The sequence below is a fragment of the Bos grunniens genome, chromosome 1 (assembly GCF_055505025.1).
Source record: "Bos grunniens cultivar Pamir isolate PY7600 chromosome 1, Bosgru_T2T1.0, whole genome shotgun sequence".
In the NCBI taxonomy this organism is placed as follows: Eukaryota; Metazoa; Chordata; class Mammalia; order Artiodactyla; family Bovidae; genus Bos; species Bos grunniens.
The window spans coordinates 9,335,777-9,360,785 of NC_141165.1; the positions used below are offsets into that span (position 1 = coordinate 9,335,777).

A 25,009-nucleotide genomic window follows, 5' to 3' on the forward strand; every position below is an offset into this window, starting at 1 on the left:
CAGCATGAATAAATCCTATTCTTTTAACCTGAAGCCCAGAAACCCTCTATATAGTCCCAGCAGGAAGGATTTAGGACAGGAAATCAAGTCCTATGAAATTGTTGGAAGGGATGGGAGGGGGGCGAAATCCAGAAGCGGGGGTGCTCCTTGGAAACCAGGATACAGCAGGAAGCTGCTATGGCTACCGGAGACACCGTTGCTGCCTAAGGAAGAGTGACGTCCGCCTTTGTCCCCAGTGCCCACCTGTCAATGGTCACAGAACAGGATCCTGTTAGCAAGGGATTCTGGGAGTTGTGGTCCTCAGGCTTCTACTTCCTGTGACAGAGATGAGACCGAAGGGGATGGGATGGTGCTGAGTGTCCTGAGACAAGAGTAACACAAAGGTGAGTGACAAAGCAGCTCCCAAGAGATTACTTACAACATGGTCCATTTTTTATTCTGGCTGCACCACATGCTTGTGACATCTTAGTTCTCAGACCAGGGATTGAACCTGGGCTCTTGGCCATGAGAGCTGCTGCTGCTGCTACTGCTGCTAAGTCACTTCAGTCGTGTCTGACTCTGTGTGACCCCATAGACGGCAGCCCACCAGGCTCCCCCATCCCTGGGATTCTCCAGGCAAGAACACTGGAGCGGGTTGCCATTTCCTTCTCCAATGCATGAAAGTGAAAAGTGAAAGTGAAGTTGCTCAGTTGTGTCCGACTTTTCGCGACCCCACGGACTGCAGCCCACCAGGCTCCTCCGTCCATGGGATTTTCCAGGAAAGAGTACTGGAGTAGGGTGCCATCGCCTTCTCCAGGCCCTGAGAGCACAGAGTCCTAATTACTGGACCACTAGGGAATTTCCAACATGGTGCCATTTTTTATTAGGAACAAAACTGAACGTATTGTTTGAACATTCAGGCAATGGTGTGCCAGAGCTAGCTTGAGAAACTGGCTTGTGAAATCCATTAGTTAAATTCTCAGGAATTTAGCAAGTCAGTTGTTAAACACAGCTGTTATTAAAAAATTAAATCATATAAACTTACAATAAAGTAAATTATAGCAAAGAGGACAGTAATAAATACTCTGACTCATCACCTCTTAATTATTGTACTTCTTATACTATTATCTGTGCTTTGGAGGTTATTATATCTGTTGCATCTGTGTGGTGAAGATCCTATAAACTGGCGTGCTACTTGGATCTCTTTACAATTTATCATTCAGTGACATCACCTCGGTAGCTTGAAATGGGCCACTATTTATATGAAAGAAATTGGCAAATGCTGCACATCAGGGCTTGATGGTTTTGGCTGATCAGACCGACATAACAGAATGGTGGGCAAAATGTTAGTAATGATAAACGGATTAAGCTGAAAAGCTTGTCATGTCTGTGACATTGTGAATCACACAGAAATTGAGGAAACAGTCTTCTAGTATTTGAAAGCTATCTGATTCAACAAAGCAGTTGCTTTCATGATTGATGAAAAAGTGATTTTCTACCATGTGTCTTTGTCATTTTGCTTTTTTTACTGATCAATGTAAAAACAAAAATCCACCCACCTTCATCCTGAAACTATGTTGGTTCATCGGTTGCAATCATACGTTGGTGGCAATTATGAAGGTTTGGCAAAAATCAACAAAAACAGTCTTTGAGAATCATTTGACTGTATAGATTTACGATAAGGGATATTATATATATTTTATTATAATTTGTAAATTGGGTGCTATAATTCTTTGTGTCAAAAAACTTACAACAAACTGGGAGGATGCAGGCACACATTTAATTTTTGGAGAACTGGTTGTTAAGCATTTACCAATTCACTACTTATACATATGGTGGAGCAAAGTGAAAGCGGAAGTCACTCAGTCGTGTCCGACTCTTTGTGACCCTGGGGACTATGTACAGCCCATGGGGTTCTCCAGGCCAGAATACTGGAGTGGGTAGCCATTCTCTTTGCCAGGGGATCTTCCCAACCCAGGGATCGAATCCAGGTCTCCCACACTGCAGGCAGATTTTTTACCAGCTGAGCCACCAGGGAAGCCCCGTGATGAAGCAAGGGGATGATTAACAACATTCCAGGTAGCTGTTACCTTTGAGGGAAGATTCCACATGGATGTCCACCCACATCTCCTTCTCTTTTGTCTATTTCCTCTCACCTGCCATCCACTCAGTCATCTAAGTTCAAAGCTGGGGACTCACAGAGGGATCCTCTCCCTGCCTTCACATCTCATGCCAGCTGTTGTTGACTTTCCCTTCCCAACATGTCATAGTATTTATGGCTCCACATGAAAGGAAACATTTCCAGCTTGGAACCCAGCAGAGAAACGCCTCTCCCCAATGATCTCTCTCCTGGAACACGCAGGGCACTGCCTGCCATGGAGCATATGGCTGTCAGAGAGAGCACAGGGGATGGAGAGGGAGCCAGAGCTCTGGGCTTTGCCCAGGTTTTCAGCAAAGTGGCTGTGAAAGTGAGTGAAAGGAGGCTGCAGCCCTTCTCAAACCTGTGTCACCCCAACACTAGAACATTCCTTAAGGGGAGAATGCCAACTGGTTATTCAACAGTCCATCTCACAGGAGTCATCCATTCATCTTATCTTCACCCCATCTCATCCAGCCTCAGCAATCAGAGAAGGTGGGTGGGCATGTGTGGGTATTAGTAACTCAGTCATGTCCCACTCTCTGTGACCCCATGGACCGCAGCCCACCAGGCTCCTCTGTCCATGGAATTCTCCAGGTCAAGAATACTGGAGTGGTTGGCCATTCCCTTCTCCAGGGGATCTTCCCCACCCAGGGATAGAACCCAGGTCTCTTGCTTTGTGCGAAGAATCTTTACAGTCTGTGAAAGTGAAAGTAGCTCAGTTGTATCCGACTCTTTGCAACCCCATGGGCTAATAGAGTCCATGGAGTTCTCCAGGCCAGAATATTGAGTGGGTAGCCTTTCCCTTCTGCAGGGAATCTTCCCAACCCAGGGATCGAACCCAGGTCTCCTGCATGGCAGGTGGATTCCTTACCAGCTGAGCCACCAGAGAAGCCCAAGGTGGCTGTGGACACTTGTCAATCCAAGGGAAGCAGACACAGGTGAGGAAGATCTGCAATTGATACAGAAAGAAAACTAGGGGTGACAAGTAAGGAAAAACCAAAAGTTAGGTCCCTAGGATGCAGGGTACAGAGGACAGGAAGTGCAGGGTCCCTGGGATCAGATCCAGAGCGGATGACCAGGGCGGCCCTCCAGGGGCAGCAGGTAGAAACTGGCGCAAGCATGGGTCTGGACCATCGCGGCCAGTGCGCTGCCCTCACCCAGGGAAGTCGGCGGCTCCCCCTGCTGTGTCCAGGGACAGGACACGGGTGCCTGGAGCTTGGACACCGCCCCACGACCCAGGGGCTTCCCCCTGAAGGTCTGGGAGAGCAGAGGAAGGGCAAAGGCGGAGCGTGGAGAGAAGGTGAGACACGGTCCCTGGGTCTCGGTGGCGGTCGAATGCGGCTTCTCCGAGGCTGCCTTCATCACCTGTGCCCTCTCTGCTCACGTGTGCTTTTCTGTGAACAAAGAAAGCTCCCACCTGCCTCCTGCTGTCCCTCCCCACCACGTCTTTCCAGATTCTGTCCTTGTTGAGCTCGGCTCCTTTCCTCTCTTCAAAGAAGAGGAGACAGCTCCTTGTTGCTCCGGGTCTCACGCCTTGTTGATATTAGTTTCTTGATAAACGTGAGTTTCCGATGTGGATGTCACCAATGCCTAAGTCACCTTCTAATGGGCTTCCCTGGTGACTCAGATGCTAAAGAATCTTCCTGTAAGGCAGGACACTGGGGTTCAATCCCTGTGCCGGGAAGATCCCCTGGAGAAGGGAATGGCAACCCACTCAAGTATTCTTGCTTGAGAAATCCCATGGACAGAGGAGCCTGGTGAGCTACAGTCCATGGGGTCACAAAGAGTCAGACATGACTGAACGATTAATGCAACATGAGAGAACCAATATACATAGAATTTAGCTTTCTGTTTACAAGAAGGGTTTAATAGTTCTTCTGTTTTCACTGAGTCCTGTATTTACTTAAAAGCCTCTGGTCAGCGTTCAGCATTAAGACCTGGCCCAGGTGGACCCAACATTAGTAATGTGGTCAGGGTTCTGCAGCCTGAACTTGGCACCTCCCAGAAAAAGAATGAGGCTCAGCTTCCTTTGAGTGTGTTCCAGCATGTATAAAGACAGATTGAAAATAAATAAAAGTGTTTGTAGCTGGCAATTTGGAATGTAAAGACACTACCCAGTCAAGGCAACCACAATATCCAGGGATAGAAAAGGGCTTTGACTCCACTTAATGAGAAGATGCCACATAAAGACGTAGCTTCCTACTTCCTCCTGCAGAACAAGTAGTCAAGCGGTCCCACCACCCAGAGGAGACAGGCTCCAATTTCACTGTGGCCTGTCTGGAGGACTGACTGTGCCTGGGGTCAGACCTGCATGAAGACCCTGTTCCAGTTCCTTTTGCTGCAGTGCCTGCTGGTGCTTTGAGCTGGGGATACTCCCAGAGCCAACTACAAGGAAACTCTGCATAGCAAAAGCCTCTGACCAGTTTGCTTTGCCTGGGTTTCCCTGGTGGCTTTTCCCAGAACCTGCTTGCCAATGCAGGAGACGTAAGAGATGCGGGTTTGATCCCTGGGTGGGGAAGATTCTCTGAAGGAGGGCATGGCAACCCACTCCAGTATTCTTGCCTGGAGAATGCTATGGACAGAGGAGCCTGGCGGCCTACAGAGTCAGAAAGAGCTGGGGACACAACTGAAGCTACGTAGCAGCGGCAGCAGCCTGCTTCCCCCAGCACACGAGGAGGCTGCAGCCCTTCTCAAATCTGCCTTGCCCCAACACTAGAACATTCCTTAAGGGGAGAATGCCAACTGGTTATTCAACAGTCTTCCATCTCACAGGAATTGTTCATTCATCTTATCTTCACCCCATCTCATCCAGCCTCAGCAATCAGAGAAGGTGGGTGGGCATGTGTGGGTATTAGTCACTCAGTCGTGTCTGACTCTCTGCGACCCCATGGACTGCAACCCACCAGGCTCCTCTGTCCATGGACTTCTCCAGGTCAAGAATACTGGAGTGGGTTGCCATGCCCTCCTCCAGGGGATCTTTCCCACCCAGGGATAGAACCTGGGTTTCTTCTTTGTGGGAAGATTCTTTATTGTCTGCCACCAGGAAATATACCCTGTTAAACAGCTGCTGGGAATTCTAAGGATTCTAGGAATTCTTAGGAGCAAGAGGTGAGCTATGCTTTCATGCGTGTTGCCTTCTGTGTTGACCTGCTTAATGCTGCAAAGGACAGAAGGCCTTATCCCCCGGGCAGGGCTGCACAGGGTGGGCAGTGAAGGCTGCGGAGAAATGAGGACTTGGTGGGGGGTGGGGGTGGGGAAGCCCTTCGTGCCGGCCCCTTACCTGGAGGCCAGCTGTGATTCTATTTCTTGTTGCAGAGCTGATGCTCAGGCTCCGAGCAGTCCTAGTCCTGGAAGAGAGACACACGGGCTGATGCGATGGAACATTTATCACTTTCGAGCTTTGTGACTAATCATAAAGCTAGCTGGAACGTCCTCTTCAGAAACAGAAGCATCCCTGTTAGATCAAAAGGAATCACTCCACCGCCGTTTGTAATCTGGCCACTGGGCGGACAGCTGCTGGGTGGTGGCTGAGCGCGTGGTGGTCCTCTGGCAGCCCCCTGAAATTCTCTGCACTGTTGGCCCAGCTGGTGTCTGTTCAGAGAGCTACTGAGACTCTCCCATAGAAAGGAAAGCTTCCTGTTTTTGGAGAAACTGCAGTGTTTTAAGTGCATGTGAGAGAGAGGCCTTATGATGACTGATCAGAACAAAATCAATGGTTCTCTTTCTGCATTATAAACGATGAGGTTGACAGTCTGCAGCTTTTAGCAAGAGTGCTGGTGTGACTTTGGGGATGGGGGTGGGGGTACGGGTGGGGGCAGAACCCAACAAAAGCGGGTGAGCACAGGATCTTTTCCCAGTTGGGGGAAGAAAGAGTGGGAACCTTAGTGATCTGGTTTGGTTCAGTTCAGTCACTCAGTCGTGTCTGACTCTTTGGGACCCCATCAGCCAGGCTTCCCTGCCCATCACCAACTGCCAGAGTTTACTCAAACTCATGTCCATCATGTTGTTAAAATCTGAGCTGGGGAAACTCTTAACCTTTGTAATAGGGGAACATATTATACAAGGAAGCTAGAATTTTGGGTTAGCTTGTATGCAGTCATTTGAGGCCACCCGGCCTAACCTTTCTGTCCTCAGGGAGGACCTGACTTGAAGCTTGAAGAATCTCACGTTCCTCTAAAGTTCCACACAGCCAAAAAAAAAAAAAAAAAAGTGGAAAGACACCTTTGTAGGAAAATTTCAGTGCTAGGAGGGCCCACCACCTCATGAGATGGTTCCAGTTTTTGAATAGTCTTCTTTGTGGGAAAGGCCTCCCTTGCATTTGGCTAAAAATCGGCTCCCTATCAATTGTGCCTCCTAGTCTCAGTGTTATCCTTTGGAACGATATGAACAAATCCAGGTCTCTCCATACGGAGGTCCTTTCTGTGTTTAAAGATGACACTGGTGTCTGTGTTGTCTTATCGTCTGACTGTCCTCACTGCTTTCTGATGTGAAGGAGGGACACAGTCACCTCCTGCAGGGGCCACTCAGCCACACTGTGGACCCCACACAGTGCTCACATCTGGAGATCTGTCACCTCCTTTGTTTATGACATTATGCTTCTATTAATTCATCCAGCCTGAGATCTCATTGTATTTTTTGGCAACTGTGTCACACTATTGGCTTGTGTTTACCTTAAAGTTTGAAAAATAATCAACCTGCCATTCCATTTCCATGTACCCAGAAAGTGAAAGTCCTTCAGTCGTGTCTGACTCTTTGCGACCCCATGGACTATATAGTCCATGGAATTCTCCAGGCCAGAATACTGGAGTGGGTAGCTGTTCCCTTCTCCAGGGGATCTTCCCAACCCAGGGATCAAACCCAGGTCTCCCGAAATGCAAGCAGATTCTTTACCAGCTGAGCCACCAGGGAAGTCCATGTACCTGGAGAGTTTGGTAAAGAAGATGAAGTGAACATTTTGACCTAGTCACTATTAATTTGTTTTGCTTTTATCTTGGCCTTTGAATATGTCATTTGATATGAGAATCTTCAGCCAGTGGACATATTATGCTGATATGCAACTTTGCATATTTTTGCATACTTACTGTGATGCGATCACACTATAAATCATGTTCTCCTTTGGGAATGGTGGCTGGAGCTTTGTTAGATTTCCACCCCCTCCCCCCAGTTTTATTGAGAAATCATTGGCAAACATTGCTGTAAAAGTTTAAGGTGTACAGTATGATGGTTTGATTTATGTGAATTGTGAAATGATTACCACCATAGGTTTAGTTAACATCTGTCATCTTATAGAGATACAATAAAGAGAAAAGAAAAAAGCAATTTTTAAATTTATCAATGTTATAAGAGATGAAGATTTAGTCCACCTCTCCTTCCTCATTCTCTCCCCCAAATTATCCTATTTTTAATTATGCCAATAATTAGTGTTTGCAAGATAATAATAATGTAACTGTTATTCACTGCAGACAGAACCTATTAGAATACTGTAATTACATCCTTTATTTTCTCTCTTTTTTAAAACAATTGAAGTGTAATTGACCTACAACTCTGTACTAGTTCCAAGTGCATATGATAGCGATTCAATATTTCTATACATTTGCTAAATGATACCCTCTATTGTGAGATTTTTGAAAGGCATTGTTCATCTAGGCCGCAGCACATGTGAGCTGAGTAAGGTGAGATTCCCAATAAGAAGCTGACACCACCCATTTAGAAGTTTGAGGGCATTAGCAGATGATGTTTGCAGAGCCATGAGTACCTCTTATGACACTTTGTAGGAAATGGCAACCCACTCTAGGATTCTTGCCTGGGAAATCCCAAGGACAGAGGAGCCTGGTGGGCTACAGTCCATAGGGTCACAAAAAGTCAGATACTGAGCAACTAACAAACTTTTCATGGCTTATATTAATTAAACACTTGGATATTTACACATCTAGTTAATAAACCTGCTAACTTTTCCCTGTGTGAATGTCTTGCCTCCCCAGCTACATTGTCCAATCATTTGTGTCCCCTACAGACCTAAGGATGCGGTTTTGTCCATCAAAAGGCCGATATAAGTAGATGTAGGATTAAATCATGGAGATCTGAGAGGAGTCAGTTTCTCCCTCAGGAGAAAGAGCAAAGGAAACACACTCTTAGGAAGTTCCTATTCTGTGCCAGGCATGGTGCTGGGAACTTTATACTGATTGTTTCCTCTGATCCTCGGTAACACTCTCAAGCAAGTTGCCATCCTCATTTCGCAGACTAGGAAATGAAATCTCAGAGAAGTCAAGCAACTCTCAAACTTCATACAAAGAAGAAGTGAGCAGGCTGGATTTGAACTTGGATCTCTCTGCCTGCAGGCGCAGCAGTGCTCAGAAGTCTGTCCACTTTCTGTGGGGGTTCAGCGGGGCTGGAGGGAAAGGCATACTTGTGGTTGTAGCTGTCACGTGACCACCCTTGAGGGACCATCCAGGACCATCTTACTGCTCAAGGAAGACAGGAAACAGGTCAGGGATGAAGGAACAGACAGACATGAGAAAGGAAGGTACAACTGAAACAGGAGAGGGAATGGAAAATTGTGGATTATTCACATGCTGTGCAGGAAGCACCTCACACCCGCTCAGTAGTGCAGTCTGTTCATTAATGGATTTGCTTGTAAACCCCTAAGAAGGCATAGGGATAGCCTTGTCTACATTAGTCATTTTCTGCCCCAAAGAGGAAGGAGCATTCTTAGTTTTTGAAGATGAGGACTTTCAATGACGTTGGGGAGCTCTGAAAAGCTGGATCCTCAGTCATCAGATTTATATTTGGAGACCTTATTAGTCAGGTTAGTACCAAGCTGTACTGTAGCAATACATAAACCTTAGAGCTCCATGGCTTACACAATAAAGAGTTCTTTCTCGCTTGTGAAAATTCTGGTGTGGGTTGGGCCAGTCTTCAGAACACTGTCCTCCACGCAGGGACTTAGCGATCCGGGCCGCTTCCATCTTGGGAAGCCAATGTCTCTGTATGTGGTTTCCAGGTTGTTGTGGCAACCAGGATGGGAGGGTCAGTTTTTAAATGCTTCATCATAAAGAAGCCACGGATCACTTCCACTCACAGCACATCAGCCAGAACTGGTCCACGGCAATGCGTCCTTAGCGCTAGCCTTCTCTGGGAAGGGGCGTGCTTGGGTACTCAATGACTACGCAATGTCTCATTTCCTTTACTCTAGTCTGCTCAAAACCCTTTTGAAGGCAGTTCATTGCTCTTGGGAAAGAACACAGACACCTTCATACAGCTTGTTAGGCCCCTGGCCCTGGCCACCATTTTCCAGTCACCCTGGATATTTCAGGTCTTGCGATTCAATGTGCCTTCTCTTCCCTATTGTCCTGTTGTTCTGCCTCCCTGAAATACTCTCCTCCTTCTGTTTTCTCTGGCTAACTCCCATAATTGTTTCCATCAACATTTATATGTCACTTCCTATGGAAACCTTTCTGAAGCTCTACATCTGGGTGACTTTACTTTTTTGGGCTCCAAAATCACTGAAGATGGTGATTACAGCCATGAAATTAAAAGACACTTACTCCTTGGAAGGAAAGTTATGACCAACCTAGACAGCATATTAAAAAGCAGAGACATTACTTTGTCAACAAAGGTCTGTCTAGTCAAAGCTATGGCTTTTCCAGTAGTCATATATGGATGTGAGAGTTGGACTATAAAGAAAGCTGAGTGCAGAAGAATTGATGCTTTTGAACTGTGGTATTAGAGAAGACTCTTGAGAGTCCCTTGGACTGCAAGGAGATCCAACCAGTCCATCCTAAAGGAAATCAGTCCTGGGTGTTCATTGGAAGGCCTGATGTTGAAGTTGAAACTCCAATCCTTTGGCCACCTGATGTGAAGAGCTGACTCATTTGAAAAGACCCTGATGCTGGGAAAGATTGAAGGCAGGAGGAGAAGGGGATGACAGAGGATGAAATGGTTGGATGGCATCACCGACTCAATGGACATGAGTTTGAGTAAACTCTGAGAGTTGGTGACGGACAGGGAGGCCTGGTGTGCTGCGGTTCATGAGGTCACAAAGAGTTGGACATGACTGAGCGACTGAACTGAATTGAACTGAACATCTGGGTTAGACAACTCTTCTTTGAGCATCCAGGTCATCCTTCATTTCTCCCACCACTGTAGAAAGGTACTATTTATTAGCCCATGCCATCTTAGACTGTGGGCTCTCTGGTGTTTGGAACCAGTGTAAGAGTGGTCCCTACATGCAATGGCCAGTATGAAGAAGAGGCTTAGTGTACTCTGGAGAGAGGAAAAGAGGAAACCTTCCAAAGCAGAATGTATATGATTGTACTACAGTAAGTCCCTTGCATATAAACAAATTCTGGTCCAAGAGTGTGTTCTTAAGTCCAATTTTTTTGTTTAAGTTCAACAAAATTAGCTTAGGTATTGAGCTAACACAATTGATCTACCTACACAGCTAACACAACAGTACTGTATGGTAATAGACTGATAATACCTTTCACACAAGTAATACCTAGAGAACAAAGACAAAAGTTAAATAAAACATCTTTTAATCCTACAGTGCAGTACCTTGAGAAGTACAGTGGTACAGGACAATAGCTGGCATACAGGGGCTGGCACATGTTTGCTTCTTAGAAAGTTCGCAACTTGAAGGTTTGTGTGTAGGGGACTTACTGTATTGCAGATTTGATTTTAAAGTTAATCTGGAAAAGCAAATGCCCTTAGAAGAGCCAAGAAACGTTTGAAAAGGAAGAATGAAGGGGAGTTTTATTTTTCTGGATGGGAAAATGAATTATAAAGTTACAGTTATGAAAAGAGTGAAATGTTGGCTCAGGATTAGACCGAGAGATGAGGCGATGCTGAGAGCTGACGTTACTGTCTTGAGTCCAGATGCCGCAGGCCAGGGACCAGGAGATTCAGCCAGGGTTTTTGTGTTGCAGTCTTGGGCAGAATTGTTTCTTCTTCTAAAAACATCAGTCTTTGCTCGTAAAGCCTTCAACATACATGAAGAATTGGTCGATGATAAAGTAGGTATTTTACATCACTGCAGAAAGGATAAATTATTGAACAAATTATCTTTATACATCTGGCCACAATTTGGTAAAATTAAAAAGTAATCAAGCTAAGATTTAAGAAGTTAAAACATTTAAAAAGAAAGTTATGTCTTTAACTTATAACACATACATACAAAAGTAAATTTGAAATGATTATAGTTCTAAACACAAAAAAATCTTTTAAATACTAGTAAATACATAGGAAATATTTTTATTATGTTGGGGTGAGCAAAACACTGAAAAAGAATGACATATGGCTCAGAAGTCAAGTGATTTAGAATGATATATTTGATAACATTGAAACAAAACTCTTCTGTATAACTAAAAGCTATATAACCCCAACTTTAAAAAGCATATCAAGCTGGGAAAGATATTCACCACATGTAACTTAAAAAGGTTAATATAAGAAGTGTCTAAGTATCAGTAAGAAGGCAATTAACATGTTAAAGCTTTAAATTGGATTCAGTGCTAATCCAATTTAAAATGGAAAAAGGATATGAAAAAAGAATTCATTGAAGAAAATGTATAAATATCTCCTAAGCAGAAGAGATGCTGCTTATCCTCACTGATAATCAAATTAATACAAATTAAAACAACGAAATAGCACTTCCTCCATGATATCACACATATTAAGACGAGTAAGAGTACTCAATATTGATGATGGTGGTATAATTATTTAGAGATAAATTTGACCATATGTATTTTTAAAGAGTGTCTATATTTTCGACCTTAACAATTATACTTCATCTCTAGGGGGTCAGCCAGGTGACTTATGGAATATTATTCAGCCTTTGAAGAAGTGAGGTATAGTTACTACATATTCTGACATGGAAAATGTCTGTGATAGATACTTAGATTTAAAAAATGACTTACAGGAAGTTCTCTGACTCTTCAGTGGTTAGGACTTGAAGCTTTCACTGCCACCACCCAGCTTGGATACCTGGTTGGGGAACTAAGATCCTGCAAGCTGTGTGGTACAGCCAAGAAGGCCAAAAAGGTGACTTACAGAATATTAATGCAGTATAGGACTCCATTTATAAAAAATATGTACATGGATTTTATGTGTGCATAAAGAATATGTAACCCACTCCAGTACTCTTGCCAAGAATATGCAGCAAACTGTTACGGGAGATAGCATCTAAGAAATAGGACTTTGAGAACTTCCATTTCTTATTTTCCATACTTTAGTTTTATTACTTTAAAAATGTATGATAGCGTCTATATTTTAAGAAGAGACGAAAAAGACACTGCTTAATTTATCTTACCAAAGCTTCAACTGGTTATGTAGAATCTTAGGTTCAAAAAGACACTGTGTGCCATGTCATACTCAGATATGTTCACTCATTCACTCATCAAAGATTTAGTGGATACTTTTGCTGTGTGAGGTCTTTTTCTCTCTTACATGGCTCTTACCTATGTAATTTTCTTCCTCACTTTACTCCAGAAAGTGAGTATTAGGAAATAGTTACGGGTCTGAAGCAAAGTTGGCTTGTGGGAGACCTCTTAGATACCCAGCAGAGGGCGCTGTGGCTGGGAACGAAGGGTGACTCCTGTTTGGCTGTTTTGAGTCCCTTTCGGGTCCTGTGTAAAAGATTCAGGAAGTTTTTATTGGAAAAAAAAAAAAAGCAAAACCCCTCAAACCTCTAAAAGCACCCCATATTCCAACTGCAGGTTCAATTTGTGTGGCTGTTCCCACTTCAGAGCTATCAGTCTCGTTCCTCTGGGGGCCTATGTCCGTGCAGGGAGCAAGTGGGTGTTTTGAGTCGAGAGATCCAAAGATAGCCGCGTATATGTCACATCTCACGAGGACGGAAGACTAAAATGAAAATTTATGCTCTAAACTTTGCCCTGTCTTGGCGTCCAAATGCCACGTGACTGTTGTTTTACTGAATGGAAAGCCAGAATAATATGGTGACAGCAAGTTGTCTTGGGTAGCATGAAACAGAAGACTTGCCCTCAGGTCATTGAATGCATTTTTCTTTTTACTTCTGCTTTTGGTTCGTATTTCATTGCATTGTTCATGTAATGCAGAAGAGAGGCATATTTTGGATGCTATGCTCGAAATTCAAATATGTGAAATACAGGGATAGTCTCCTGAAAGATTTTTGGAGAGATTTGAAAATACAAAACATGAAAAAATTGTGATAACTTCATATCAAAAAATTACACTTAGCAAAAAAATATCACTTCAGAATCTTTTTTTAAAAATTGAATCATAATTGATTTACAATATTGTGTTAGTTTCAGGTGTACAACATGATGATTTTTCTTTTTGCAGATTTTGTTCCATTATAGGTTATTATAAGATATTGGGTATAATGTTCCCTCTGCTATCCAGTAAATCCTTGTCGCTTATCTATTTCACGTATGCTGCTGTTTAGTTGCTCAGTTGTGTCCGACTCTTCTCAAGCACAGGGACTGTAGCCCACCAGGCTCCTCTGTCCATGGAATTCTCCATGCAAAAATACTGGAGTGGATAGCCATTACCTTCTCCAGGGGGTCTTCTTGACCCAGGTATTTAATCCAGGTCTCCTGCACTGCAGGCAGATTCTTTACCACTGAGCCACCTGGGAAGCCCTATTTTATGTATAGTAGTTTGCTAATCCCATATTCCTCATCACAGTAGTATCTGTAAAGAGCAGTTTTCCAAATCCAGATAAAATATGATGTGGTTCATTCTGATGCCACTTTAAGAGCAGACTTCCTGGTGGGACTTGAGACTTCCCTGGTGGCTCAGACAGTAAGGAGTCTCCTACAGTGCAGGAGACCCCGGTTTGATCTTTGGGTTGGGAAGATCTCCTGGAGATGGAAATGACAACCCACTCCAGTATTGTTGCCTGGAAAATCCCATGGATGGAGGATCCTGGCAGTCTACAGTCCGTGGGGTTGTAAAGAGTTGGACATGACTGAGTGACTTCACTTTATTTCACTGAGAGCAGAATCCGTAACGCAGTCAGACATAGTACGTTTTGCAATTAAAACACACAAGTCCCTAGAATTCAGCCTCACAATTAGCACAAATGAGAGACTTTTCCTTTAAGAAACGTTTATTTATTTATTTATTTTAGAAACGTTTATTTATTTACTTGGCTGCCCTGGGCCTTAGTTGTGGCACACGGAATCTTTTACTTGTGGCATGTGGGATCTAGTTCCCTGAGCAGGGATTGAACCTGGGCCCCCTGCTCTGGGAACTCAGAGTCTTAGCCACTGGACCACCAGCAAAGCCCCTGGAAGACTTTTCATATCCTTTCCTTTCTCTCTGGCCCCTTGTCTTGTAGTTTGCCAAATTGTAGTTTCGGACAAGTTGACTCTTTGCTCCAGCACACAGGTAGAGTTCTCTGAAGTCAGAGATGTCTTTCAGTTGGAGAATAGGTGTTAAAGGAGCTTTGGCTACAGAGTACAAATAGAAATGGAGAATTTATGCAGTTTGACTTGTTAAAGCAAAAATCCATCTGACGGAATAGCAGTCATGAGCTGCAAGACTGTGCCCAGTGGCACAGAATTTACAATTTAAAACATTTCTGGCTTTCTACATTAACTTCCTTGGTTAAACAGGTAGAATTCCCTGAAAATCTGTGGTTAGTTTCTCAAGGTCAATGAATGTATTAAGGAAATGTCAATATCTTAGCTGCTATAAAACTTTCTTTCTTATAAAAAGGAAAACTAAGGACGTAAATTTGAAAAGAATATGAGAAGATTTTGCAAGTCTTTGTATCTTGTGTTTGTGCAGAGCTCATGTTCTTTTTATCCAACTCATTGACCTTATTTAATCCAAAGGTAAGGCTCGTCCTCCAGGCTGGTGCCAGACTCAGCTTCTGAACCTGCCCAGATCAGCACAACCCTCTCTCCTCTTGGCTGGAGCTGCCCCAGCAATGACTTGCTCTGTTCCTGCTGTTGTGAAGGTAGGTTACTGAAGCCACCACTGTCCATACAGCCTGACCAGCAAGAAGAGGCCATTGCTCCAGAGGAGGCTGGGAGACATATTGGAAGCAGAGAGTTTAAAACCCCATGGGGACAAGTTCACCCGATGGGAGGCGGTGGATAGGAAGGGGCTGGTCGATGAGTTCTCTCTCCTTTCTCCTCCACCCTCAGAGACTGTTCTGAGATACAACAGTCCTACAGCCTTCCTGAAAGCATCACTCGAGGCCACACAGTCAGCCAGGCTGTCACAAAGCTCTGGCCAACTCAGAGTGCTGGCCATGCATTAGAGTTCCCTGTCACCTGCCTTGCAGCGCTTCTCCCATGCCCACCCTTCTCTAGGATCACACTTTTCAGTGAAATGTTAACAAATAAACCTATGCTCTGGGGTCTGTTGTCTAGAGGATCTGGGCCAAGAAAGTTGGAACCTAGATTGGCTCTAGAAAACAGGACCCTCTGGTGGGCTCTGGCAGGGGTGGGTATGTGGTGACAACCTCCCATGCATTGTAGCGTCATGATTACTAAAGCTTTTATCTGAAGTTAATGAGGATGAGGATACGATGGAGGAAAAGCTTGGAGATGTCAGCTCACTTTGGCACTGTATCCATCGTAGGGCAATGATAACTGTTAGGATTGTGATGTGGGGTGATCCCCGTTGAAGGCTCTGGAAGCCTTGCAAAAGAGGGAGGGTATGGGGAGGGAGGAGGGAGGAGGGTTCAGGATGGGGAACACAGGTATACCTATGGCAGATTCATTTCGATATTTGGCAAAACTAATACAATACTGTAAAGTTAAAAAATAAAATAAAATTAAAAAAAAATAAAAAAGATCTTAAAAAAAAAAAGGGAAAATGACAGGTGCTATCTTGAGGCTCTCTTTGAAGTCAGAGTATTCCTGGGGTAATTTTAAAGGGGGTTCTCATCTCCTACATCTGCAAAGCAGGCAACTTTAAAATGTGAGTGAAAGTGAAAGTTGCTCAGTCATGTCTGACTCTTTGCGACCCCATGGACTATACTGTCCATGGAATTCTCCAGGCCAGAATACTGGAGTGGGTAACCTTTCCCTTCTCCAGGGAATCTTCCTGACCCAGGAATCAAACCCAGGTCTCCTGTATTGCAGGTGGATTCTTTACCAGCTGAGCCACAGGGGAAGCCCACTTTAAAATGAGGATCTGATTATGTTAGAAATGTAAAGAACAGATGCTCAGCCTTAACAGCTCTTCAGTGTCAAAGAGCATTTTCTGATATGGAAAAAGTGAGAACCTGAGACCTAGGATGGTTACATATGCCTGGTTGAAACTGAGAATGTATGTGTGTGTGTGTGTGTGTGTGTGTGTGCGCGTGTGCACGTGGGCGTGTGTGCACTCAGCTGCTCAGTCATGTCCGACTCTTTGCGACCCCATGGACTATAACCTGCCAGGCTCCTCTGTCCATGGAATTTTCCAGGCAAGAATACTGGAGTGGGTTACCATTTCCTTCTCCAGGGGATCTTCCCAACCCAAGGATCGAACCTGCGTCTCTTGCATCTCCTGCATTGGCCAGTAGTTTCATTACCAGTTACCTGGGAAGCCCCTGAGAATATTGGATCCCAAACTACCTGAAGCTTCCTGGCTGGCAGAAGCTGTCCCCAAAACTAGCAGAGATCAGCTTCCCCTTCAGGGGATCATACCATGACCTCCTGGAGGAGATGCTTTGTAGCTCACCATTGTTTTTCTCAAGATCAGTCCCCATCATTCCTTGTCGTCTTCCAGGTAATAGCCAGAGTCTGAGCACAGCTTCAGTGGGGAATTACACTCTTCTCCAAGGAAAACAATCTATGTGTCAGTCATGTCCGACTCTTAGCGACCCCATGGACTGTAGCCCACCAGGCTCCTCCATCCATGGGATTCTCTAGCAAGAGTACTGGAGTGGGGTGCCTTTACCTTCTCTGAGTGGACAAATAGCAACTGTCAAATGTGTACCAGCAAAGACATGCAGGAGGGGTCTTGAGGGTGTTAGATTGTCATGATCACTCGGAGCTGGTCTGTAGAAGTGACTCCTTGACATTTAGGCAGGATGATGACCTACAGTTGATAAGATGGAGGTGGTGGAGTATGAAGAAAGGGTAGGCTCAAAGAGTTGGGATTATTCGAATGGATTTACTATGTAAACTTCAAAATCCATCCACTTAACTCTGTTTCTTAATTGAAATTTATTTATTTTTAATTGGAGGATAATTGCTTTACAATATTGTGTGGGTTTCTGCTACATTTCAAAATGAGTCAACCATAGGTATACTCATGTCTTGAAAATCCCTCCCACCTCCCAACTCTGTTTCTTGACAACCCTCACCCTCCAATGAAGACTTGTTTGTCCTCAAATTTTAACAGTAACGGTGTTGAGAAATACTGCCTTGGCAAGACACTGTTTAGCAGAGATGGGAGATTAATCCTGTGAAAATTCAGGGATCTATTGCATCAGTGAAGCTCCTAGGGGTCCAGTGGTCTGGAGCATGCCAGACACCCTTTTTCTTAAAAATTAAAAGATAAATATCATAATCCCTTATATATGGAATCTAAAAGGAAATGATACAAATGAAGCTTATTACCAAACAGAAAGAAACTGACAGACTTAGAAAACAAACTCAAGGTTCCCAGGGGGAAGGGATAGTTAAGGACTTTGGGAAGGTCATGTACACACTGCTCTATTTAAAATGGATAACCAACAAAAATCTGCTGTATAGCACATGGAGCTCTGCTCAATGTTATGTGCCAGCCTGGGTGGGAGAGGGGTTGGGGGGAAAATGGATACATGTATGTGCATGGCTGAGTCCCTTCACTGTTCACTTGAAACTGTCACAGCATTGTTAATCGGCTGTACCCCAATACAAAATGTTTCTGATGTTTAAAAAAATGAAATTAAAAAAAAGATACATGTCATATTGTAGGCACTCAGAAATATATTTTGCTGAATGAGTAAGTGAGTGAAAAACATACAGGAAGAGTTCCCTGTGCAAAGAGAAATCTGCTTGGGCGAGACAGGTTCCCAGAGGAAGGCGGAAGTTTGCTGTCGCCGGAGGCGCTGCAAGAAGCTGGAGGTGAGGCAGAGAGAAGGCTGTGGTTTTCATGGCTTATGTGCTATTTATTTAGACACCTGCTCACAGAAGATGGAGGACAAACAAGTGGCTTTCATCAAGGGAGGAACAAGGCCAGGTTTTTGTTCGAGAATGAACTTTATGGCTGATCAGAGAGATTGTCCCGAAAGGCCCTGAGATCAGAGTCAGGTCAACTAGCCTGGTCTCTTTTGTAACAGTCCAGTTGGAAGCTCTGAACAGCTGATTTGGGACAGGACGGAACTTGAATGAAGGAAAAAATAGATTCCAGAAAGCCGTGGGGGAAAGAGTGGTCAGGATTTGGTAACTGGATTGGGAAGGTGGGGAGAAGGAGACAGAGCAGAAGAAAATTCTCAAGTCTCTGTGTCTCTGGATGACTGGAGAATGTGGCAAAGAATTCAGCTTAAGGGATAGACGGTGAGTTTTGCTTTGAATAGTTGAATTTGAGGATGTGGGGCACACAAGGGGAGGTGTTCACTTGGCACCTGGACAAGTGAAGAGAGTCTTGGCTGAAGACGGAGGCTCGAGAATTGTTTGAAGCCGCAAAACTGAGGCCCAGAGAGGTCACCTAACCCATGTTGACATAGTTGATAAATAATAGAGTGAACCTTCAAACCCAGACATTTCTGGCTCTAAGGCTAACCCCACTATTCCCTAACTTACTTCTTTTCCTCAAGATTATGGATTTCTAAAATGAAATTTGAAAATACATATGGATGGCAATCTAGCAAAATTACCAGCATATTCACACTTAGGTATCTCACTTCTGCAGAAGACGACGTTGCAGTCAGACCTGGACACGTACAGAATGACACACGCACAATGTCATTCATTGCAGTGTGGCTTGAAAGAACACCACCACCACCACCAAAAACAGCAGGAGGGGAAGAGTTAAATACATGGACCATCCTGCGCCTGTTTAGAAGAGCGAGGAGCTCTCAGTGAACTGACAGTGTGTATATTAGTATGTATATCATACTCTCTCTTGTGTAAGAAAAAGCAAAACTAAGAACATATATTAATATTTGTGTTTGCTTATATCTGGGTGAAGAAAACAAAGGATATAAGATACTAGTAGAAGTAGGGTGCCTTCAGTCAGTTCAGTTGCTCAGTTGTGTCCTACTCTTTGCGACCCCATGAGCCGCAGCACACCAGGCCTCCCTGTCCATCACCAACTCCCAGAGTCCACCCAAACCCATGTTCATTGAGTCGGTGATGCCATCCAACCATCTCATCCTCTGTTGTCCGCTTCTCCTCCTGCCCTCAGTCTTTCCCAGCATCAGGGTCTTTTCTAATGAGTTAGCTTTTTGCATCAATGGCCAAAATATTGGAGTTTCAGGTTCAACATCAGGTCTTCCGATGAACACCCAGGACTGATCTCCTGTAAGACAGACTGGTTGGATCTCCTTGCAGTCCAAGGGACTCTCAAGAGTCTTCTCCAACACCACAGTTCAAAAGCATCCATTCTTCTGCACTCAGCTTTCTTCACAGTCCAACTCTCACATCCATACATGACCACTGGAAAGACCATAGCCTCGACTAGACGGACAGTTGTTGACAAAGTAATGTCTCTGCTTTTTGTCATAGGTTCACAGGAAATTGCAAAAAAAATATACACAGGGAGGTACCCCATACCCTTCACCCCTGTAGCATCTTGCTTAATAATAGTGTAATAACAAAACTGGGAAATGAAGCAGAGTGCTTTTGAAACAGCTTGGTGACCTATCGAGATGATGAAATCACGGTTCTGTTACAAAGATAGCATCGATATTTTCTTGAGCACCTACTATGCACCCCTTAATCTATGGGGCATTGGGATGTAAACAGATCAGTGTAGTACCACCTGGGAGGCTGACCTCAAATAAAAAATTATGCACATAATTCATGAGTCATAGTTGTGCAAGTGCCATGATGAAAACAGAACCAAAAAAGGTTGATTTCATAAAAAGATAAAACGTTTCCACGATGTTTCATAATCTTATTTTAAGATTTGCCAAAGTTCGGCACTCAGCTTTCTTTATAGTCCAAATCTCACATCCATACATGACCACTGGAAAAACCATAGCCATGACTAGACGGACCTTTGTTGACAAAGTAATGTCTCTGCTTTTTAATATGCTGTCTAGGTTGGTCATAACTTTCCTTCCAAGGAGTAAGCGTCTTTTAATTTCAAGGCTGCAAGCACCTTAAAAGGCAATAGGGTGCCTTATAAGGGTGGCAAAGAACAGAACAGACAGATACAGTGTAGGAACAAAGCTTCTCAATGAATGTCTTTTTGAAGCCTGTGAATGTATTACTATTTAAGGCAATTAAAACATTGAAAATGTGGTATAAACCCATTAGCATTTATCTACACTTGAAATTCATCTCTTCTTCTGGAAAGATGTACTTGGTTTATGGATTTATAATATTTTTGCACTTAGTCTTCCACCCATCCTTCCATCCTTCTGTCTATCCATCCAACACAATTATTCATCTAACATTCATCTATAGCCACAAGGAAAATAATTAAGAAAACAGACGTGGTTCCTGGCCTTCCTCTAGATATAAAGACAGAGATTAGTCAGATTATGCCATAAAGACACTGAGATAGCAACCATGCTACAAAAAGCATGAGAAGGAACTCAGTTATTCTTGGATGAGGTAGTTAAGGATGTCTCAGGGAAGGCTTTCCTGAGGAAAATCCATCTGAATTCCATGAAATGCAGGAGGGAAGTGGTGAAGGGAGGGAGGCAGGAGGAACGGTATTTGCAAAGGCTCTGAGTGAGGCACAGTGTTTGAAGAACTGAAGGAGGCAGTGTCACCGTCGTGTAGGGGCTGAGAAAACGGGGGGCATGCATTAGCAAGGGGGAATACACACAGGAGGGTCTTGTCGGGCAGGTTGAGGATGAGGGTCTTTGTAATCAACGCAGAACTGGAAACGACTGGAGAGGTTGAGGCTACCGTGGAATAATATGAGCCATTTCTGTCTCGGGAAGATAACTGGCTGCTCTTTGGAGAATGATGGGGATTGGAAAAAGAGTCGAGCCAAGGGGACCAGTTGCAAGGCTGCCTCTGGAAGAGGAGGAAGGTGACATTTGTTCAGGCCAGGTGAAGGTTAGGGTTAAGAGGAGCCCATGGAATCAGGAGGAAGAAAAACCAAGAAGTCTGCATGATGGGTTGTGTAAGGGTGGAGGGGAGAAATTTCCAACATGGGTGGGGTTCCAGTGAGTGCAACTGAGTAGAAGGGGCCACCATGTCCTGAAAGAGAATCTGAGGGCATGTTTGCTGCGGGGACAGGTTGGATTTGAAGATGCTGGGGTGTCCTAGAAGGTGACCGATGACTTGGAAAGGCAGCCCACAGATCATGTCATGATTCCACGTTTAGAATCCATAGTGTGACTCTGTACTTGGTTAACAACCTCAATCAAATGTTGCTCACGCCCGAGTCTCACATTTTGATTCTTCTGTACCCATGTCAGTGTAGTTGTTGCTTGGTTTCTCAGTCTTGTCCGACTCTTTGTGACCCCGTGGACTGGAGCCCACCAGGCTCCTCTGTCCATGGGATTTTCCAGGCAGGAATGCTGGGGTGGGTTGCCCCTTCTTCCTCCAGGGGATTTCCTCAGACCCAGGGATTGAACCCATGGCCCCTGTGTTTCCTGCATTGCAGGCAGATTCTTTGTCCATGGAGCGCTTGGGGAAGCCATGTTAGTTCTTGACAAAGTGTTTCTCCACTCATCTCTTCCCTAGAACGCATGCCATGTGTTTACAGGCTCTGGATCCTTTAGAGAAAGGATCTTGAAGAGGAAGACCATCGTTTCCCCCCAAGGAGCCCCTTCAATCAGCCTTCTCAGGTGGCACTTTGGACATGTCCACAACAAATTTATCTTTCTTCTCTGGGTTCCCCATGAAGGCTTAGCTGTTAATCCTCCTTCGTATTTCATATCTCATTTGTGTTTTTACAAGAATACCCTTTTTTGTTGTTCTCCGCACTGGCTCCCTATGTACAGGGGCTTCCCTAGTGGTTTAGAGGGTAAGGTGTCTGCCTGCAATGCCAGAGACCGGGGTTCAATCCCTGGGTCAGGAAGATCCCCTGGAGAAGGAAATGGCAACCCACTCCAGTACTCTTGCCTGGAAATCCCATGGATGGAGGAGCCTGGGAGGCTGCAGTCCATGGGGTCGCAATGAGTTGGACAGGGAGCTTTATTCTTTATTTTCTTTTGGCCTTCAATGGCATAATTTTGCTACCTTGAGGCCACTTTGGGGAATACAGTCATGAGACTTGTAGCCCTGCCATACGGCAACACTGCTGCTAATATTTTCCCAGACCCTGGGGCTGGAAGTCCTAAGGGCTTTGTCTTCTTAACATTCAAAGTGCCGTTCTGATGTATTTGTGTATCCATCAGAGCTACAGTGGGATCACTGAAGCTTTCCTAAGGGGAACACTTTTCTGTATGAAAAGGAGAGGATGAGAGATTCCTTTCTGCTTCAAAAACTGGTGTAATATTAATTAGGTCTACCCTGGTGGCTCAGACAGTAAAGCATCCTGCTGCAATGTGAGAGACTCAAGTTTAATATGGGGCCAGGAAGATCCCCTGGAGAAGGGAATGGCTACCCACTCCAGTATTCTTGCCTGGAGAATTCCATGGACAGAGGAGCCTGGTGGGAGAGTAATTGGTTAAAAAAATGCTGTTTGTTCCTGCATAACGTATCTGGCTCTGGAAGCACATTTAGCCAAGGGCGCTGTGACCTCCATGGGGACATGGAACAAACAGCCTGACACTGGATCCAGAGTTTCTGGCCTGGAGGCAATTCCAGGGACTGATTTCCAACAGATCTATAAGGATAACTGGCTTTGAAAATGTTTGCTCCTAGCAGTGCAAGGCTTGTTTTTCAACTGATGAATCCTCCCAATGTCTCTGAACTGGGTGGTGGGTAAATAAAGTCACCTTGGGTCTGAAGAGATGAACAGACATGGAGAGACAGCAGTGGTTCATCAAGGGAGAGATGCTGAGAGAATGAAGAAAGTAACTATAACCTGGGCCCAGGCAGGGTCTCAGACTACTGGTCTGCAGATGTGTTTTGTGGGTGCGCTGGGGGCCATGAGAATGACATCAGATCTCCAGTGGTAGGGACCACATCTAACCTCCATCCTCTGCCCCTGAACTTTGAGCACCATCACTAGCTGGAACTGCCAAGGCTTAGTGAGGCAGGACCCTGAGGCAGGTCCATTTCTCAGTGGAGATGGGACTCCTCTGGCTGCGGCTTGCAGCCTCCCTTTGTGGCCTTGCTGAACTTTCTATAGAGCTGCAGGGAGCCCAGGAGGCATCCACGTAACCCCCTTCCTTCAGATCAGACCTGAATCATGGTTCATCACCTCTTGGAGCCTGGCTCCTTTTCCACGTCCTTCCATAGATATTTCTGTTAATAAATTACTTTGACATTTAATCCTCTCTTGTTTTTCAGAAGATGCAGACTAACCTAGTCCCCCTTCAAAACAAAACATTTCTGTATAAGGGACACCTCATGCGAAGAGCCGACTCATGGAAAAGACCCTGATGCTGGGGAAGATTGAAGGTGGGAGGAGAAGGGGACAACAGAGGATGAGATGGTTGGATGGCATCACCGACTCAATGAACATGAGTTTGAGCAAACTCCAGGAGATGGTGAAGGACAGGGAAGCCTGACATGCTACAGTCCCTTGAGTCTCAAAGAGTTGGACATGACTTAGCGATTGAACAACAACAAAATAAGGGATACAGGCAGTTCTTACTATCTCATCTCCTCTGTCATCTTTTTTTTTTTTTTTAAATATCTGTTTATTTGGCGGCACCAGGACTTAGTTGCTGCATGCAAACTCTTAATTGTGGCATGGGGGATCTAGTTCCCTGATCAGGGGTCAACCCTGGGCCCCCTGTATCGGGAGCGTGGAGTCTTAGCCACTGGACCACCAGGGAAGTCCCAAGGCGATTTTATTTTGACTTTCCATTTTGAACATTTTATATCGTTATACGTACGAAATGCCTGCTCTATGATGATTTCTGTTTAGGGGTTGTTATCTCCTGGTACTCCTGAAGCATCCCTTCTTATGGGGGGAGGAAAGCAACAGGAGGAAAGCAGAATAAATGACTAGATGAGATGTAAAGACTGTCGGATGTAGAGGCACCATAAGGGACAGTTGAGTGGAGAAAGTCAGTGGGTAGGGGCCTCACAATTGTCAACAGGTGGTTAGGGAAGCCTCGTTTACAAGATGGCATTTAAATGAAGACCTGGAGACAGGAAAGGAGACAGTCAAGATGACCTCTGGGTAGATCATCTGGGAGGGTCATGTCAGGGCAGAGTCTGCGGTAGAAGCAGAAAAGTTTGTTATTCATCGACCTTGCATGAGCTTTTGGTGTAAGTTTAGCTTGCATAGATCTCTGTAAAAGCAATCTTTCCTTCCTTCCTTCCTTTTTTTTTTTTGGTAGAAAGTAGTACTTTTTTGTTTATTCATTTAAAAATGAATAAGAATTTCTATGCTTTGATTAGGGCTTCCCCATTAGGTCAGTTGGTAGAGAATCTGCCTGCAATGCGGGAGACCTGAGTTTGATCCCTGAGCTGGAAAGATCCCCTGGAGAAGGGAAAAGCTGCCCACTCCAGTATTCTGGCCTGGAGAATTCCATGGACTACAGTCCATGGGATCACAAAGAGCTGGACATGACTGAGTGACTTTCACTTCATACTTTGATTGGGTGCGTCTGCCTCTCCTCGGACAGCAGTGTAACTGGGTTTCACGTGGAGTCACTTCTATAGACTTTTCTCCTTAAAGGACACCTCTTCTTAATGACTGAGTTCAAAGCAAACTTTAGAAATCCAATCGATTTCT

At 44.6% G+C, this 25,009-nt stretch overlaps 1 long non-coding RNA gene across 2 annotated transcripts in view; it reads left to right on the forward strand.

Moving 5' to 3' along the window:
- The first annotated feature begins 267 nt into the window (after positions 1-267).
- The window catches only part of LOC147378939 (uncharacterized), a 309,440-nt gene continuing 284,698 nt past the window's right edge, over positions 268-25,009 (forward strand). For both annotated transcript variants that reach the window (XR_015169806.1, XR_015169818.1), the window contains exons 1-2: positions 268-383; positions 14,935-15,059. This is a non-coding gene — a long non-coding RNA (uncharacterized LOC147378939). The remainder of the gene's footprint in view (positions 384-14,934; positions 15,060-25,009) is intronic.